The sequence below is a fragment of the Rhopalosiphum maidis genome, chromosome 3, assembly GCF_003676215.2.
Source record: "Rhopalosiphum maidis isolate BTI-1 chromosome 3, ASM367621v3, whole genome shotgun sequence".
NCBI lineage: Eukaryota > Metazoa > Arthropoda > Insecta > Hemiptera > Aphididae > Rhopalosiphum > Rhopalosiphum maidis.
In genome coordinates this window covers 36,275,986-36,288,539 of record NC_040879.1, presented here as the reverse complement: position 1 = coordinate 36,288,539, position 12,554 = coordinate 36,275,986, and the positions used below count along the sequence as shown (strand labels likewise).

Here is a 12,554-nt window from a genome sequence, read left to right as displayed (position 1 = left end):
ATTTAGTGAACGATATGTGAACATCATTCGTTTTTTTCAAATAGAACGTGAACGCGAACGACGTTTATATTTTTAATGAATTTTATCGATTTTCAAGACATTTAATTTATTTATTATTTAATAAATATATGTATAAAATAAGTGTTTTCCCGTTATAATTCCTATGATATTTATTTGATTGCAACTCAAATAACATGTCAGATATTCAAAATATAATTCATAAATTGTATTTTTATTTTTGGGTTGAGTCGTATATGTATATGGGATTTTATATTACTGCAGGTTAACAATTCATAAACAATTTTAAAAATTAAATAAACGACCCATGAACACGTTTATTTTTTGAAAGAACGTGAACGTGAACGCGTTCATTTTTTAATTGAACGTTCCGAACACTGGTAACATGCATCTTTTCCACAAGATCGTCATCTGGGCTCCATCAGTAGTTCACAGAGACATTAACGTAATGTTGTACATGAATAAGACGAAAACTATTTCTTTAGAATACAATATATTCCAAAAATCGTTTTCGAACCGAGTGTAGTGGGCGGCCGATCAAATTATACTGCAGGTATAGCTATATAGACGGTGTTATCGGAGAGGGTGACTTAAAACGCAAAATTCGGTATTAGGAACATATGCGTAAGATGCATTTTGTGGCAAAAGGATCATCCCTGTGGCATCTATAGTTGTTAAATACATTACACAGTTTTCTATATGAATAGGACGAATACGATTTCTTTTGAATACAATACATTCCAAAAATCGTTTTCGAACCGAGTGTAGTGGGCGGCCGATTAAATTATACTGCAGGTATAGCTATATAGACGGTGTTATCGGAGAGGGTGACTTAAAACGCAAAATTCGGTATTAGGAACATATGCGTAAGATGCACCTTGTCGACAAGACGATCAATTTGGCACAATCTGTAGTTCATAAAGACTTTAACGCAGTGTTATACGTGAATAAAATAAATACAATTTCTTTTAAATACAATACGAGTACATTCAAAAAATTGTTTTCAGACCTAGTGTAGTGGATGGCCGGTCAAATTATAGTGCAGATATAGCTGTATAGATGGTTTTATGGGAGAGAAGGACCTAATCCTACAGGTAAATCCTCACAGGACACACATGTATACAAATTACATTATTACATGATATATTGATATTATAGTATAATTGTTATTTTTATTTAAACATTTTATAAAAGTAGTTGTGTGAAAAAAGCTTTAGGCTATAATGAAGGGTACAATCTAGCAAAATATTAATCTTCAGAGTATGAAAGAAAGAAAATGTTGGGAACCACTGAAGTATACGATACAGGTAATATAATAAACATTTTGTTTTTTTTTTTTATGCAACAATCAATTTCTCTTAATACAGTCTGTCCCAAACTTTTCTCTGCCGGACCCCTAAATAAAAATTAAAACAATAATAAATAAAATGATTGCTTTATTTTCTGAACTAAACTTAATTTACGTTCGCGGACCCCCTCTGCTATACGTGCGGACCACAGTCGCGCCGTCTTAATATATTGTTTGATTTCACTGTCGATCGGGATATCGGGTCACAAATACACTCGTTTTAAGCAACAACCCCTGTTGAGCAAGATTTCTGTGGGATTTTAATACCAACCAGAGCACACTGAACACGAACCAGTCGAACCACACGCATGCGCATATTATTTTTATATATTATGTTGGCAGGTGGCTGGCGTCTGGCGTCTGGCGACCGGTGTCGTACACGGGCGACCCAATCTAACCGCATTCTTACGCATTTCTTCGTCCGGACAAAGGTTTCCCACCCGTTTACCAGACTAGACGAGCGTTGGTCGTGTATGCGCGGCCACTTGAATATTCTGTATTACTGCGTTTAAACTAAAGGTAAGTAGTAACTATTTTTTTTTTTTATAGCAATACTTATGGTAGTTAAATGTTTTGTTTTGTCATTTCCACGCCGTTACGGCGATAATAAACAGTAAATATTATCTTAACGTTATTAGATCCAAAAAGATGATCAGAGGATTTCGGAATTGGCTGACGTTCGCCATTATCGGGTCAACGCTCACTCTTAGGCGCCGTAGACGACTCACAATGTAAGTTTTACATTATAATGTAATTTTATCAAACAAAATATAGATACAAATTTATAATTATTACAAACATCTGGTTGTCAACTTATATTAATTATTTTCGATATTAGGTATTACTAAGTTTTTCTCGTCCGTAATTAACCATATGCGCTGACTTAATATCGATAGATTTTAATGTTAAGTAATAGATAACTTACATTATAATATTATATAATACGTTTGTAGGAATATAATTATGTCACTGCACGATCTATGCATATAATTATTAATTATAATAGTAATAATAATTCTAATTTTTTTTTGAAGTTAAACTTCTTTACGCAGGGTAGTGAGGAAAAAAAAAAGCGAACGGGCGACCGTACGAACGGGCGGCCGTACGAACGCAAACACGGACATGTCGTTGTGCGCAGCCGCGGATTGTCGTAGCTGTATTTTATAAACATGGGTTGTGTCATTAAGCGACAGTATTTTTGGTTGGGTTATTAAACAAAGAATACTCAACAATAATATTAATGAGATAAATATTTAGATAAAAACGGAATGATCGTCCGAGATGATTTCATACGGTCGTCGGGGCGGCGGTGCGAAGCGTATCAGTACGTCATATACATAATATTACGTATTATAATTTCTTTTCTTTCTTTATTATCCTCATTACCCCATTCTATCCATGCCTTACTTTCTTTTTCACTCACTCAGTGAGTACCGTTCAAAAGAAGTTTAACTTCCCGCGCGCGTACTGATAACACACACACGAGTTTTTTGTTTTATAAAACATTCAACAACTTTTACAATCTAAATAACATTATAATACATTTTCTATATTTAATTGTATAACTGATTTGTTTTTCGTTTTCCGTACTTCAAAATTGTATAACCAAAAAAAATGTGATATTTAATATTCTTATTTATAAATTGTTTCTATTTTATTTTAATTTAAAAACAAACATATTGTTTAAGACATAAAATAGGTACCTTAAAAATCAAAGATAAAGCTCTTTTTCAGAACAAATCAGTTTTTTTTGTTTAATGTCTAATTTCTTCCAAATTTGAACTTAAAATGATAATGAAAAATGTTTGACTTCATAATATTTTTAATACTTATAATCACCGGTTACCTAATCATTTTTGAATTACAAAAAAATTTAAAAATTGGTTTGGTTAAAATCTAGTTTTGCTTAAAAATTCCAGTGTTTTCTATTTTATTTTTTTTGTTTTTCCCGATTACTAATAAAAGTAGGTGCTAAGGTCTCTCTCGGTACTCCTGCTAAATAAAAATGTATCAATTAAAATCACTTTTCTACAAGAACAGATTGAAATTTAAAATTGTAGACAAAAATATCAATGTATTGCCAATCATATATATTAATAATATAATAACTATTTTGAAATAGGTAACCATATATATTATAATTAAATAAATATTTAGATTAAATATGAGCTTAATCATATTTTACATTTAATTAGAACTTTATTGTTAATATTTGTTTATATTTTTTATTCTTGAATCTAGGACATTTAACTATCATTACTATTGACTACCAAATAAACAAGAATACTATACAATTTATAAAGGTAAAAAAACCTACAATCAACACAATGTATTTAATGACTATAAGTTGGCTCTATATAGTAGGGGTGGCCAAACCGTGGCTCGTGTCATAGACTATTTTTACAAAAAAATGTTTTAATATATATTTATGTATAACCATTTTTTGTTCTTCACATTTTGGCTTTTCCATATTTATTAATAAATTTGGTAGCTCGCGAGTCTTTTCTTACTGGCCACCCCTGCTATATAGTGTTTAAGTAAAGTTACTGTACTTGTACTACAGTACTACAGTCTACAATATTAATTAAATAATTATGGTGATATATAACTATAAAGTAGATAGGATAAATTATGATTCATAATTATATTAGAAGTACCTGTAAATACCAAACATTGTTATTTGTTGCATATTAATTTGTATCGTATATGAACAATTATAAAATAATATATGTATATCAATATAATTTTAAATTATAATATTAAGTATTAAGTTGTTATATTTACTACTTACCTATGACTCAATGTAGACAAATTAAATCCATGCAATACTTGTCACTTGGTAAAATAGTTAATATGTAATAACTAATAATTAATATTTAATAATAATATAATATATTATGAATTAACAATTACATAATTATTTATAAAATAGATACATCAAAATATTATCATTTATTTATCAACTTGTCAATAACAACACTTGTCTATTTTGTCTGATTTACAGATTGAACTTTCAGTAGCAACTACAATATCGTACAATAAAATCATAGAAGTAATAATAAGCAAAAAAAATATCATCTACAACCTGGCAAAATGGATACAGATGTTTTATAAGTTTGTAACTATCTTTGTTGTAATGCTAAATTACAGATGCTTCATTATCTTCGGGGCTAAGCAATGTGAAAATAGTTTGGCCCCCATGTAATGATTTACAAAGAAAAAAAGAGATGCTTCATTACCGTCAACGTCCAACTGGCAGAAGAACACAAATTGTTTTCATAGCATTTTCATAGATCGAACTATGCACATGGTTGACCAGTATGATTGTGTTAGTGTCAGATCCTAACATAATTGATAGCAGCCCATTCTGCTTTGGCTGCAGTCAGCATTTTCACTGGGGACAAAGAGAGGTGCTAGCACTTTGTCTAACGTATAAACAGTATTTAAATAAATATTCATTTTGTGATCTGTATTCCAAATTGTGTGCCTACAATATCGCTACAATTGATTGAATTTGTTGGTCGATACTTTTGTCTAGGTGGCATCTGCATACTTGTTATCCTTAGCCAAATCCACTTCCAATATACAGCACTTGGTCTCCTTTACAATGTCCGGCGAAGGAACTCGGTTTGTTGGAGTCAAACTATTTCTACCAACTAACGTTGTAAGGTGGGACAAATACTATACATTGTTTATGAAATTGGTTATGGGTAACAAGTTTACAGCTATCATCAAGATTATAGTTTTAGTCGTCCATTACCATCAATGATAACGTTAGTCATTCAACTGGGTTCATGTCGTAAGAGCGATATTTGTATAAACGTTGTTTATACGGAACATGAAATTCTGACATATCTCTGTTTCCAAAGAGTATCAATTGGGGCACCAGGCAAAATGACCAAAAAGGCGACCTGCCTGTAGGCGGAGAGAACTTTTCCAAGAATCTCTCTCTCAACCACTTAACCAAGGTGCTGACTACTTCCACATTCATCTGCACCATATGTATATTTTTGTAACGCATTGTTGATCGTTACCAGTATCTATGTAAATTATATGTGAAACACACTATTAATTTCAAACATTTGATAAATTTAATAATGTATTAATGAATAAATATAATCACATTGCTTTTAATTTTGTAAAAATTAAATTGTTGTAGTATTTTTGGTTTACACATTAAATTAGCAATTTTATTATTTCAAATTATATTATAATGAAGAACTTTATTTAGCAAATATGATGTTGACACATTAGTTGTTAGTAAGTACATATCTATCCAGTAACCACCAAATTATCAAAAATACTTTTGCCTAGTAAATAAAATGTAAGTAATATAAAATCTGCGATATAAAAAAATAATGTTAATTAGTGTACATTTTTTAAAATTACTAACTTCTTTAATAAGTTTATAGTTAATTTCATATTTAAAACTTTAATAATTACATAATATAATATTATAATAGCATGATAATCAATTTATTACATAAAACAATATTCTTTTATAAATTAAAAAAATATATATGTGTATATTAAGTTGTATAAAAGAATTATTACAATATTAAATAAAAAGTTTGCATTTTATATATAATTTATGTAATTCAATACTGATTAAAATTATTATCAATACATCTCAATGGCAATGTATATTAATATATATTTATAATAAATTATATTACGGTTGGCGAGGACTGTTCATTAATCTTAACAAGACATTTTTTAGCATGCATCAATATGGTTTAAACAATTTACGATGAAGGTCTTGAAATTACATTAATTTTTTTATGGATGTCTATATTTTATGCACAGATAATTGGCAATCAGTACAATTTATTATAGGTACTATTATGGTTAATCTTAAAAAATGTATTTATTTTTTATTACCTACTTATAAATTTATTTTTTTATATATATTACAACTGTTTCGTGCATATTTGCATACACATTTTCCATTTTTGCCCATTTACTATTTAGCTCTTATAACTTACAATATCTATAATTATAAATCACAATTAACAAATTTTGTTGAAAAAAACGTACAAAAAAGTAAAAAACCACAGATTCAGTATTCAATACATTATTTGACTTTTTACAAGTGTTTATATAATTATTAAGTTCACAATTGAAATTTGTAAAATAAGTAAAAATTCTTTATAAAACTTTGTTTTACATTAATATTATATTATTACAGGATTTTTAGCTTGAAAAAGATATTATAAATTATAAGTATTGAGCTGAATTCTATACCAAATCAAGTATTTTAATTTTCTATTTACAGTAATCTTGACTTCATGAGACATGGACCAACAAATGATAAATTTTAAAAATACTATACTTTTCCACAACACAAACTTTGGCATAGATATTTTGTCAATAAACATATATAATTTAATTTAAATAGTATACACATTATATTTATACTATAACTCATAAAGTACATTATTACATTTATAGATTTATTCTTCTTCAAGTTAAATATTATAAAATAATTAATTTATTATATTAATACCTTACATTTCCCCAAGATCAGTATTTCAAGGTTTCTTAAAATAAACTCAGGACAAATGAAAATGCAACGGGCCCAAGTCTACATTTTTATATCGTATTAATACAATTTGTGAAAGTTTAATTTGCCTAACTTTCAAAGCAAATATTGATAACGCAATACAATGTATTTCTATGAGAAACACATTATTTCTTTATAGTAGTTTATACCTTGTATTTTCGTTTTATACGAATAATAAAAAAATATTATACTATAAAAATAAATACTACAGAATAATATAAGATAATCTTATAAGTAGTGCTCGGATTTATATATAAATACATATTTTTGTTATGACTTGATAAATTAATTTAGATGAATGATAAATTCGTTTTGAGGGATTTTCAATGAAATTAACTATATTTTATTTTACATATTTTTACATATTTTGCAATAATTTTGCCATATGTTTATACATATTTCTCAAAATAATAATTTATATAAGTTTTTCTATATATTTCAACAATTTGTTCATTAAATTATCTATTTAACGTATTTAGCACGCGCATTTCACTGAATAGCAGAAATCACCCGATCAAAATTTACAAAAATAGACGAATTAATCGAAATATTTAAAAATATGTACCCAGATTTAAGCCTCCCTCAAAGCCAATTGTAAATATGGTTAAATGCCACTATTTGTTATGTTCTTTTAAATTTGAAAATTTAAAAATGCATGTTATCATAATTTGTAATCAAGATAATTAGTATTTTTATTTTTTAACTTTTTTATTCATATTTTACAATTTTTAATACATTTTTTTAATAATTTTACTTATCATATTAATAAAATACATATTTTGAGTTTTTTAGCTCATATTTATGTACATATTTTGGTAGCATAAATACATATAAATCCGAGCCCTACTTATAAGTATACCTTGCTACCTACACATTCACACGATCCTGCACGATCGGCATGAATCCATCAATAAACAGTCAACACGTAATAAGTTCTATTTCCAATATTTAAAAAATAAATTCTCCATAGGAAAATAAAGTTTAGAATCTAATTTACTGCCTCAAATTGCAATATCGTCAAGATGTAATAATATTCTAAAGTTAAATTGTTTTCCTGTAGGTTTCTACTACCAAATACTATAATACATATTATATAGGATGTATTCCGTGTATAATATTTGCTACTACCTAGTATTTCTACAAACTAAATTTAAAAAAAAATTTGAAGATCAAGAAAATGTAATAACGTAATAGAATAGCTTTATTTCTATTATAAAAAAAAATATATATAAAATAAACATTTAAACATTCTTAGTTTTATTTTATAACAGAAATGCAAAATACAGCTATTCTATTACGTTTTTAAATTCTGATCATGGTAATATCATTAATTTCCTAGTACATTAAAAATTGTTTAATGAATAGTCATTAGCTTTTGCACACGCACAATATTCACGTATTCACGTTTATAGTGCTCTAGTCCCATTACTTTTCCGTCTAATGCTACCGCGACGCCCACACAATGAGCAGCCTATTAATACCAAACCCTGTACACGTAGCTGTTGTAGTCGTAGTGGAGGTCGTAATCGTGTGGTGTACACACGGCAGGCCGCAATGCACATCGATTTAAAAAATACAAAAATGCTATCGTAACACAATTTTGCAATTATTTATCGTTCATCTTTATGACAAATCAAACACTCGCTATAATAATAGTCAATATTAAAAAAATTAAATATTATTCACAAATTCATGAATTACAAATAAAGTTGATTCAGTACACAATTCATAAAAATAGTACAAACAAGATTTCTAAATACGATACATAGTTACATTGTAACTAAACATACGTACGTAATTTTTCTAACAATTGTCAAAACAGTAAGATTTTCCTACACCCATAGTACTAATATAGCGATATACGTAATTTTAAACGCTAAATCCAAAATCCGAAACTGAAAGTTTTCAAAATTTTGGTTTTTGGATTTAGGATTTTCGAAAAACTCAAAATAATTATGAAATTTGATTCCATAATAATATTTCTCATAATTATACCATTTAATTATATGGGCCGTTCCCGGTGGTACTGCAATACCGGGTCAACCCGCGGTGGAGCAGGAGCAAGCCCCAAAATCTCCACCAAAATTTGAAAAAATTAGTTTAACATTTGAACCTTTCGATGAAAGGTGTATCAGATGTTAAGCTGATAAGAACAGATACTACACTTTGATCTTAGCCGATAGGCCGAGAAGCGATACTCTTTCGAATTCACAGACCTATCTTAAAGGCGAAAACGATTTTAAGACGATTGCAGTTTTTAATTTTGACGTTTTCTAATAAAGCAAAAATATCGATTTTTCGAAAACTGGATTTTGAAAAATTGCTGTAAATGTCAATAATGTACTTAACCACACCTCACTTGTCATCGATTATTGATTTTAAATTTATTATTTCATAAATTAATTGACCACAGTTCGATGACACAAATAGTACAGCTCAAACACGCTATCTATCGTTAATAAAAAACGACGCATATACCAAATACGGAACCGCGTTTTTTGTCGACGACGCATATTATCAAATCTAAATACCGTTGTTTTGTATAGTATGTATCCCAGAAGACACATAATTCTTTTCTCTCGATTACATACTATTATCATTAAAATATATAAAAACAATTTTTAATTTAACAATAACTATTTTAAAAATAAAATTAAAATATAGCCGGACAATTAAATAAATATTTTTTACATCTTTATTCTTTATGTATAATAATGTATTCCGACATATTTTGAAGTTTACATATAACCATTGTAACTAATCTTATTTGCAGCCTTATTTTACTTAATAATTTCTATATTTTACAATATATTAAATCCAGAACTTTGCAAGGATCAAGTCATCAAGACAAAAAAACATATTATACTAAAAATCACAGTCAGCACAATAATGATCAATAGTGTTTTTTCATACAATTTTCATATTCCTCTATTTAAACTATAAATCTTGACAGATTAACTAGTCAGTCTTGTTTGATTATATTGTTGAATGTTGAGTTATTTTTAATTATTGAAAGCAATAATATATCTACAGAGAATTTCTGAAACTAAAATTTATGTAATAAAAAATTAAACTAATTTTTATGTACTGCAGTGATCATAAATTCATAACTCATATTTTATCACATTGTTTACTTATTATATTAATTTATATAATTTTTTTTCAATAAAAATATATATCATATAAGTGCTCCATCTGCACTTGCATAAATCAGGGCCTGGAACGGAGTGATGAATGTATTGATTTTACAATGATGTATATTTTTTTTTTGTGACTGTCATCACGTTTCAGAGTAATAATAGTGTTTTGATTTTTGACTTTAGCACCTTTTTGAAAAGGAAAATTCAACTTTTGGTCCTATGGGGGGGGAGAGGTCAAAAGAAAAAAAATGTTAGTAGTTTTCAAAATGATCAGGAAAAACCCTAAAAAATTAACGGAAAAACGGAAATTTTTACGTATAACCAGTTTTTGACAAAATCGATTTTTTTATTTTGCTGTAACTCAAAAACGAATCATTTTAAATACTTGAAATTTTCACCAAATGTTAATATTAGCATTATCTATTTAGGATTAAATTTTCAAAATATTTTGAATTTTTTTAAGCTACTTATAGACAATTTAAATTTTCGACTTTTCTAAGTTTTTTTTCTTAAAATGCCGATAAAAAAAATTTGGCTATCCGAAAAATCTTTAAAATTTAATACAAGGTTTATTATAAGTTGTACTTATTGTAGTAAAAAAAAATCAAAAATCGTTGGTCACAATTTTTTTTATAAGCATTTAAAGTTCAAATGTTTACAAAATTTGTCAAAATCGTGAAAATTTGCAAGGAATTTTGAAATTGAAAATTCATAAAGTGTTTGTAATTTATACCTATGGTTCAAAAACCAAATACAAGGTTTTCCATAACTTTTTCTTCAGGTAACTGTGAAAAAAAATTCTAGCGTCAATATAGAAAAAAAATTATGAGCGTATGAAATTTAATTGTTTACGAAATCGCGTAAAATAGCGATATAATATTACAATTTAAAAATAGGTAATTATAATATAATATATCCTAGACTGACAAATCATCTCCGTTCATAATTGTTTTTCGTATACAATCATAATACCTGTCATTGCATTCAAATTTAACACATCCATGACCTACTCTCCATCTCTACTATACAGCAGAGCGATACCCGCTTACCCATCCTTTTTTTATTATAATAATTTATGTATATTTTTAACATAATTAATATATGATTATAACCATCAATCATCACATTATAAAACTTATTATAGCTATGTAAATTGGAAAAATAAATAAATCTTTTTGTAATAAATTGGACAAAATAAATACATATTTGTATAACATTTGAATGTATAATTAATTTATATTTAATTTTTATAATATTGATTACACAATTACATTAACATATATTATCATTTTAGTTTTTTTTTCGTATAAATGTGATAAAACGTTCTGCGTATCAATAGCATGCTAAACAATTTTCAGACCTGAGGCAAACTACCATTTGATCGCCCGAGCACCACACAGCTTATAATAAAAATATTTGAAAAAACCAATGAGATAGCACATAGTTGTGGTGTTCTTTAACACATAGTGTTGCGTTAGACTTTAATAACAGTTCATTCATTATAATATTGAATCTAACAACACATAATTGGAATTGCTGAATTTGCAACGAAAATTTGCTACGTCGCCTACATTAAGGTGACCAGACAAAAGCGTGAACTGTGAAGCTTGTGTTCGATGGATTTTAATTTAAAAAAACAGATTTGAATTCGTATTCTAGTCTTCTAGGTTTCGATCGAGACGATTTTTGATATTTGAAAAACTGAACACGTACTTAAGTGTTAAAATAAAAGAGTAAACATAATGATATAACAAGCTCCGACTACGGCCGTTGTTTAATGTGTTTACCACCGGGATCACCAGTTGTATGTTATAATAATATTCCCGGCAAGCAGTGCACGTATGCGACCCGCTCACAATGCATCGGTGGCGCCGAGTGGCGGTAAACAAAAAAACTGTGTCCGGCGGCACGGCAAAGCATCGAGCATGTTATTATTATGTTTGTTATGGAGTTCCGGAGTTACACCGTCCGCGTAATTGTTGTTTCCGACGAAATACGCACCTCGATTCGCAGTCCGTTTATTACAAACACAATTCCAGGCGGATTACGCAGTGGCGGCGGGTTGTAACGTCGGACGGTGGTGGTAGTAGACCGACTAAAGAGAGAAATAAGACGTGTACGCATACGCCGGTGAACGCTGATCGGTTCGAAAATTAGTCGGAATGATGATTTATTATTTTACATGATCGGTGTTTACACAGTACTATTGCCGGCCGTGTTGGTTATCACCTCTTTACGCGCGACGACAAAATAAATAATCTATTTAATCGACAATATTATTCGTCTTGCCCGGTCGTAAGGCCATCGTGCGCAATAGTAACATTATCGCCATTTGGCCATGCTGGTAGATTATAGGAGTCCATAGATCCCGCCTCGTACGATACTCGATGTGTTCGGTATTTATCGTTTCGGTCACGTCGCGGATGAAACAACCGTGTAGATACCGTCTTTGATTAGGATATATTTTTCGAGTGTTTTTCCACGG

The 12,554-nt window shown here is 28.7% G+C and overlaps 1 non-coding gene across 1 annotated transcript; it reads right to left on the bottom strand.

The window, feature by feature from the left end:
* Positions 1 to 8,930: 8,930 nt before the first annotated feature.
* On the bottom strand, positions 8,931 to 9,125 carry LOC113559499. Its single transcript, XR_003405999.1, has one exon. It is a non-coding gene; the product is annotated as a U2 spliceosomal RNA (small nuclear RNA).
* Between the last annotated feature and the right edge of the window lie 3,429 nt (positions 9,126 to 12,554).